At 43.9% G+C, this 7,571-nt stretch overlaps 1 pseudogene; it reads right to left on the bottom strand.

Annotated features, from left to right (window-relative positions):
- Positions 1-2,143: 2,143 nt before the first annotated feature.
- Positions 2,144-2,575, bottom strand: LOC132582599 (retinoid-binding protein 7-like; annotated as a pseudogene).
- Positions 2,576-7,571: the final 4,996 nt, after the last annotated feature.

Genomic DNA, 7,571 nt, shown 5'->3' with positions numbered 1-7,571 from the left:
GTGTAATATGAAATATAGGAAGCCAGCACCAAACTCTGAGAGGGATTTCACAGAAGGATCTACAATAGCAAGAGCCAGTGCCAACAAACTAGATAAGAGGTTGTGATATTTACTGGGGGAAAGGTGCAGTCATTATGTTTGCAATACAACCACCCATAAGGGTGCAGTTTTCTTGATACATGTTGTCAATGTACATGAATAGGGTAATGTGAAGATATAACAGTTTTCATAACATGATTGGAAACCCAGGGTTTTGATGGTATGAGCAAACTGTATGCACATAATTTGTAAAAACTTGGAATTTTTTTTTTTTAAAACTAAGGAACTATCTGTGGTGCATTCAGAATTTGTAATGTGCCATTCAGAAACAAGAATACAAAAATCTGGTGAAAAATTAGGGTGAAGAGTATTTTGGAAAATCTCTGTTTTCACAGGGCATCTAATATCCACAGTAAGAAGGACAGGTGCTCTGAAGAACTACATGTCTCTGGGTTATCACAGTTCTATTCTGAATCAATCCGAGGGAAATTTGCCCCCATCATGGCTCTTACTTAAATTTCTCATTTGTGAAACCAAACAAACTTTTTTTCTTTTTGCATTATTTCACCAGAAATAATCAGCTTTTGAAATGATCACCTTTTTTCTGTGTATCAGATGTGGGACAAGACAGAAGATGAAAAAGCTGCCATAAAAATTAGATCCTGATAAGCTATGTAATTAGACCAACTTCAAGAAAACCTGAGGCATGCACACAAACGTGGTGCTGATACAGGCTGCCTAACCTGTTGCTACAAGTGATTGTTCCCATGGAAACAAATGGCTTCCAGCACGTAGAGATGGAGGAGTCATATTTTTCAAATAATCAGACCTTATGCCTTTGTGCCTTGCGTTGCAAAATGTAATTGCTAGATATGCAGCACTTCACAGTCTGCAAAGTAAGTGCGTGACTGAAAGATTCTATGAAGAAAAAAAGAATTTGTGTCAGTACAGTGGGTCTTGAGTTTCTTTTTATTTTAATTATGACCATTTAGGTCTGCTGTCTCCTCAAAGAAACAGAGATTGATGTGAGATAACAAAACCACCACTTTTGTGCATGAACAGAGCAGCCAATTTTTCATTACCTTTGAGCAACTGACAAATGTCCTCCCATCTTGCAGACCCTCCCATCTTGCACCAGCATTCAGAAACCTGAAACATGTTATCACTTTAATCCTGTGCTACCCCTAAACCCTCTTGCTGGCCCTCCTGTGACCCTCCTCTTAACCAGTCCTGCCTGGCTTGGGGCTCTTTAGCTTGGAGAAATGTCGAATGAGGGGTGACATGATAGAGGTTTACAAGATAATGCACGGGATGGAGAAAGTAGAGAAAGAAGTACTTTTCTCCCTTTCTCACAATACAAGAACTCATGGGCATTCAATGAAATTGCTGAGCAGTCGGGTCAGAACAGATAAAAGGAAGTACTTCTTCACCCAAAGGGTGATTAACACATAGAATTCACTGCTACAGGAGGTGGTGGCAGCTACAAACATAGCCAGCTTCAAGAAGGGATTGGATAAACATATGGAGCAGAGGTCTATCAGTGGGTATTAGCTGCAGTGTATTGTTGGAACTCTCTGTCTGGGGCAGTGATGCTCTGTATTCTTGGTGCTTGGAGGGGGCAACAGTGGGAGGACTTCTATTTTCCTGGCCCCACTGATGAACCTCCTGATGGCACCTGTTTCCTTAGCCACTGTGTGACACAGAGTGTTGGACTGGCTACTCTTATGTTCTTATGGCTGTCTCTCCACCATCTTGCTACAAGCGCTGAGTTCTTTAGAGCCCTCACTGGAAGCAGTGGGGGTTGCTTCACCTCATTCCTCTCTTCCACAAGCAGCAGTTCTTACAGCCTTGAGTTCAGCCTGCTTTTCCTCCCCAGCCCTCACTGGGTTTTCCCCTTTCTTTTCCTTTCTTTTTTTGCATTGCTAGAAGTTATCTTTGATAAGTGCTGGTAGCAGTTACAGTTTCTGATCTGAAGATCCCTAGGAAAATGCAATTGACAAAACATTTTACTTGTAAAGTTGCCATCTTGATTAATGTTTCTGAATTCAACACCTACTCATCAGCTCTTCCACAAAGTTGTATAGTTACGTCTCTGGGATTTGCTTTATGCTCTCTTGAAAGTCTGCCTGTTTATTTGGTTTTCAAACTGGAGTTCCAAATAGAATTAATCTCCTTCGATCCAATGACTCTGTTTTTCTTCTCTCCCACCTGGACACAAACAAGCTTGTCACCATCCCAGGTGAGCACACTCTTGCATTTCCTGTTGTCCAGACTTTTGTTGCCTTTCTCAAACACTTCCCCAATTTTGAACTGGACAGAATAGTTCCAGAAAGTGCTTATTGGGCAGGTAGAGGAGTCCCCGTTCTGTTCAATAACCTACTGAGGTTTCAGCATTTTTGCTGTTCTATTGCAAAATCAATACCTAAGGCCAGCATATAGCCTTCAAAATTATTGCTAGAAACAAAGTTCCAGGTGCCACTAAAATCCACAGGCATTATGGCAAACAGGCAGCTCATGCAGGGAGAAGACAATAGTTAAGCACCAGGAGTTTCCCTTTTAACCTCTTCTGTTTATGCTGCTCCCCCACTCTAACACTAGGGTTGTCAGATCAGACTCAAGAAATATCTGGGAACTTTGGGGGTGGAGCCAGGAGCAAGGGTGTGACAAGCATGATTGAATGCATTTAAAGGGGCCACACACACACCTTTTAAATACATTCCCTCCATTTGGAATAATGAAAGGTAGGAGTGCCTTCTTTGGGAGCTCATAGAATTGGACCCCCAGTCCAATCTTTTTGAGACTTGGGGGGTGTTTTGAGGAGAGGCATTGGATGCTATGCTGAAAATTTGGTGTCTCTATCTCAAAAAAACAGCCGCCCCCGCCCCCAGCCCCAGATACCCACAGATCGATTCTCCATTATGCTCTACGGGAATCAGTCTCCATAGGGTATAATGGAGTGCCCAGCAGACATTTCCCTCCCCTCTTCATGCTTTCTGATGACCCTGAAGTGGGGGGAGGGCCTCCAAACCAGGTGATCCCCTGCCCCCACCTGGGGATTGGCAACCCTATCTAAGACAGAGACCCAGGCCAGATTCCACCCAGTTGGTGCCTTGGCCAATCCCTGGCCTAAGAGGCCAGTGACCTTCATTACCTCTTCCCTTGGCCTACTCCTGGCCTTTGCCCCACCATTTTCTGACTCCTGCCTCCTCCTCACAACCAGGCAGGATAGCCAGAGGGTGACTGGCTTCCAGCAAGTTTCCTTCTGGCTAGATTGTCCCCCACTGGAGCCTGCCCTGGTGGCATCATCCCTGCCCCTGAGAGGCCAGTCCTGCCCCACCAGTCCTGGCCTCGCTGCTGGCCTTGTTGGGTGAAATTGCACTTGGCTCTTTTGACCTCTGCCCCTCCTGGGGCAATGGGAAGGACATTGTGAAGGACACAGTAAGACTTCATAGGTGGCCATTCTTCTTATTTCCCCCACATTTTAGACCCGGCAATGAATTTTGGGAACAGTGTGTGCAGGCCTCGGATTCAGCAGGAGCTCACTCCTGAACATTTCTGAGAGTTCCACCTCCTCCTTCCCACCTTGTCCATTGAATAGTAGGTGCAGTTGTATAACAATCCTGGATGAGCTCCATCACCTATTTTTCTACAAAATGACTCCTGAGTGTGTGCATGGGGTGGGGGGGTGTTTTCCTTTTTAGAGAGATTAAAACTGGGTGATTTCCAGGGCAGATTTCCAAAACAGATGCAATATGCCTGTCTTGGTGCTGATCTCTGCTCAGGGTTGCCAGATCGAGGTTGGGAAACACCTGGAGATTTGGGGGGTGGAACCTGAGGAAAGTGTGGTTTGGGGAGGGGGGGGACTTCAGTGGGGTATAATGCCGTAGATTCCACCTTCCAAAGAGGCAGTTTTCTCCAGGTGAATGGGTCTCTGTCACCTGGAGATCAGTTAAAATCCCATGGTGATCTCCAGCTACCACCTGGAGGCTGGCAACCCTAGCTGTCTTCCTTCCCAGTGGAAAGTAAGAGAAGGGTAATCTGAATGTCAGAGAAAGCAAGTGGTTTAAAGAGGAGTGAGGGTGTCCCTTAAGGAATACAGCCTGCTTTCTTGCTTCTTTTCCAAGAGCTAAAATCTTGGGTCTGAGACTCCCCTTCTCTCTAATTTTCAGGACCATCTGATGAATCGTGATTGGTGCTCCTGCAATAGGACTTGTGTCCTTGTTCTTGCTTAAAATTCGCAGGACTTTATTGATTTGATTGGCTGTTCTTGTCACTTCTAATTGCTGTGTGTATGTTCATAGGAGAAAGGGGAGTCACCTATATCAGTAGCCCCTGCCAGCTTTTTGCCTGTGCTTGAGGGTGTGAGAATATGTTTGCATCACCAGGCTTTTGTGTGCCCTTAGGCAGGAAGGAATTAGTGGACTTTCCTAGCTCAATTTTCCACTAGACATGTGGAAAAAAAGGATACTGTGGACTTGAGAATGTAAAGAGTACTTTCCAGTACCACACCATAGCCTCAACTAGCCTCCCAAACCAGAGATCTCAAGTTATGATCCTCCATTCAAACTCTGTTACTTCCAGGCAGGACTTCTCAGTTCATACAATGAAATCTGGACCCAGAGATTGCAATAAAGATTCCGAAAGATAGTGTGAATAGGAGATAATGTGCAAAACCAGAAGGGACCTCATTGTGTTGGGAATGACGGTCTAGGATTCGTCTCCCTTCCAGTTTTATGCCAGCGGTGACATTGCTTGCCAGAATGATGCTGACATATGCCCCTCCCTTAACGGCAGTCATCCTTGGCCAACTGAAAAAGCCTCATAATAGGGATACCTCTGGGCTCTTCAATCAGGTGTCAAATATATTATTTACCAGTGTAGGCTGCCCCTCATAGAAGATAGGGGCTCACACTGACAAGATTAAAACCAGAGCATTTTATACCTCATTGGGGGACATGAGTGATATTTAATGGAATTCAAATTTTACCACATTCATAAATTCCCAAAGAGCTAAAGACAAACAATGCTAAAAAGATTGGTTAAGCAAACACCACCGAGGTGAATAAGAGCAGCATGAATCATACCAGTGATTATGTGGATCGCTTCCATTTGCTTTAGTGAGGAAAGTGGGGGAGTAGAATCTTACTTGAGCAATTCATGACCTTTAAGTTTCACTTTTTGAATTCAAGTGCACATGAAGAGTAGATAAGGTGGGGGGGGGGGTTGTTTTTTTTTAATGTGATGTCTCTGGCACCACCTGTACAGTGCGGCAGTGGATTCATGTGGGTAGCTGTGTTGGTCTGAAGCGAAAGAAGAAAAATTGAGTTCTATGGCACCTTTAAGAGCAACGAAGTTTAATTCTGGGTGTAAGCTTTGTGTATATGGGCATAATGTGCATATAATGAGGCAATGCAGCATTATATGTTTTGAAGTACTGTCAGCCAAGATCAGATGATGTGAATGTTCTAACCAGTTTGCATCACTTCAGATAACTGGAATCATCTGGCAGAGTAATCTATGTCCTGCCTTCTCTCCTTGTACTTCTACCCAGATGGATCTCCGCCCTTTAAATATCACTTCTCAAGCTCTATGTTAGTTTCCTGAAGGTCTCCTTCTCTCTTCAACAACTCCAGCCTTCCTCATCTGCATGCCTGTGTAATGCTGCCCTTTTCTTCCAGTGCCCCCTGAAAACCCACTTTTCCCATGAAGCTTTTATCACCAACCACCCTTTAGTCCCCTTTCTTCAGTGAAATTGTGAAAGCATCTTTTTTCTCCTGTCTACTCTATCTTCTTCCTCTCCCACTGTTGCTTCTTGAACACATGAAGCTGCCATATACTGAATCAGACCCTTGGTCCATCAAAGCCAGTAGTCAGACCAGCAGCAGCTCTCCAGGGTCTCAGGCTGAGGTCTCTCATGGCACCTCCTACCTGATTCTTTTAACTGGAGATGCTGAGTATTGAACCTGGGACCTTCTGTGCTGATTTTTAGATTGTAAGCTGCTTGGGATAGGTCTTCCTGTCATTATTCTGCATAATGTATAATGCTGCTTAGTATTATTCAGCACACTGAAGGTGCTTAACAATAAATCTTGCAAAGAGATTTTGTTCTGATGGCTGAACCTCTAAGAAATATGAGAAGCCATGTTGGATCAGGCCAATGGCCCATCCAGTCCAACAGTGGCAAAAAACAAACAAACAGGTGCCATCAGGAGGTCCATCAGTGGGGCCAGGATATTAGAAGCCCTCCCACTGTTGCCCCCCCAAGCACCAATAATACAGAGCATCACTGCCCCTGACAGAGAGTTCCAGCTATACCTTGTGGCTAATAGCCACTGATGGCCCTCTGCTCCATATGTTTATCCAATCCCCTCTTGAAGCCATCTATGCTTGTAGCCGCCACCATGTGTTAGTCACTCTTTAGGTGAAGAAGTACTTTCTTTTATCCATTCCAACCCGACTGCTCAGCAATTTCATTGAGTGCCCACAAGTTCTCGTAGTGTGAGAAAGGGAGAAAAGTATTTCTTTCTTTACCTTATCTATCTCATTCATAATCTTGTAAACCTCTGGCTACTTTTGTTATAAAAGGTATGTATAAAGCCTATAATACAAAACAGTGTGGAGAGAACTTTTATGCAAGAGCCCCCTGCAGTCCTTCGATTTGAGAGCTCAGAGCTTGGTAGTAGAAAAAGGGTAGTCCTGGGTTCAATCCCCATCTCAAGTTTAAAAAACTGATATAGTAGGGCCACCAAAAGCAAGGATCCTGACATTATTGTAATTGTTGGGTAGATTCATATAGGAATAGACATGCAGGTCCTTGGCTATATTCTTGCCTCAATTACATCCCCAATTCCTGGGTTCTGGTTAAAGTCACTGACCAGACTTGCCCTGTTCTTCATAGCAAACAACTCATGAGATTGCTCATCATCAGAATACCTGAGGAGTGATACCATATTGAAAAAAGAAAGCGCTCACTAAAATGTAACACACCTGTGTAACCAAGGGATCTTCATGCAAGGAGTTCCAAGTACAAGCTTCCCTCTTTAGGCAACATTTGGGCTGTAAGCTAGTTCATTTGTTTATGTTCACTGTCTGGGTTTATATTTATTGGTTTTATTTGTTTTATTGTACCTCACCTTGGGCAGCCTTTGGAACAGAAAGAGAAAATAACTGACAATACAGCAGTGAATTGGGTATTCATTGCTGAGGAGGAATAGTCCTCCTTTATAATTCTCCTATGTCCATGAGCAAGAGGTTTGGCTAAAAGAACAGGAGACGTAACTTAAGTTTGTCTTTTGGAGTCTTTATCAGAGCTAGTAAAAGTGTCAGCTAAAGCTGGCTGAATGTCATCTGGGTTCAGTCAATGAAAACCTGCCTAGATAAAAGAACCAACACAAACTGGTAACATTTCAGACGCCAAATGAGCTCCAAAACAGGTTGCTTTTTTCCTGAGAATGAAGGGCACCAATAAGTGTCAGGAACTTCCCACTGGATAGAATTAAAGAGATACTTTACAACAAGCAGGATCCAGAAAG

The sequence above is a fragment of the Heteronotia binoei genome, chromosome 14, assembly GCF_032191835.1.
Source record: "Heteronotia binoei isolate CCM8104 ecotype False Entrance Well chromosome 14, APGP_CSIRO_Hbin_v1, whole genome shotgun sequence".
Taxonomy (NCBI): domain Eukaryota; kingdom Metazoa; phylum Chordata; class Lepidosauria; order Squamata; family Gekkonidae; genus Heteronotia; species Heteronotia binoei.
This window is presented reverse-complemented; position numbering and strand designations above follow the sequence as displayed.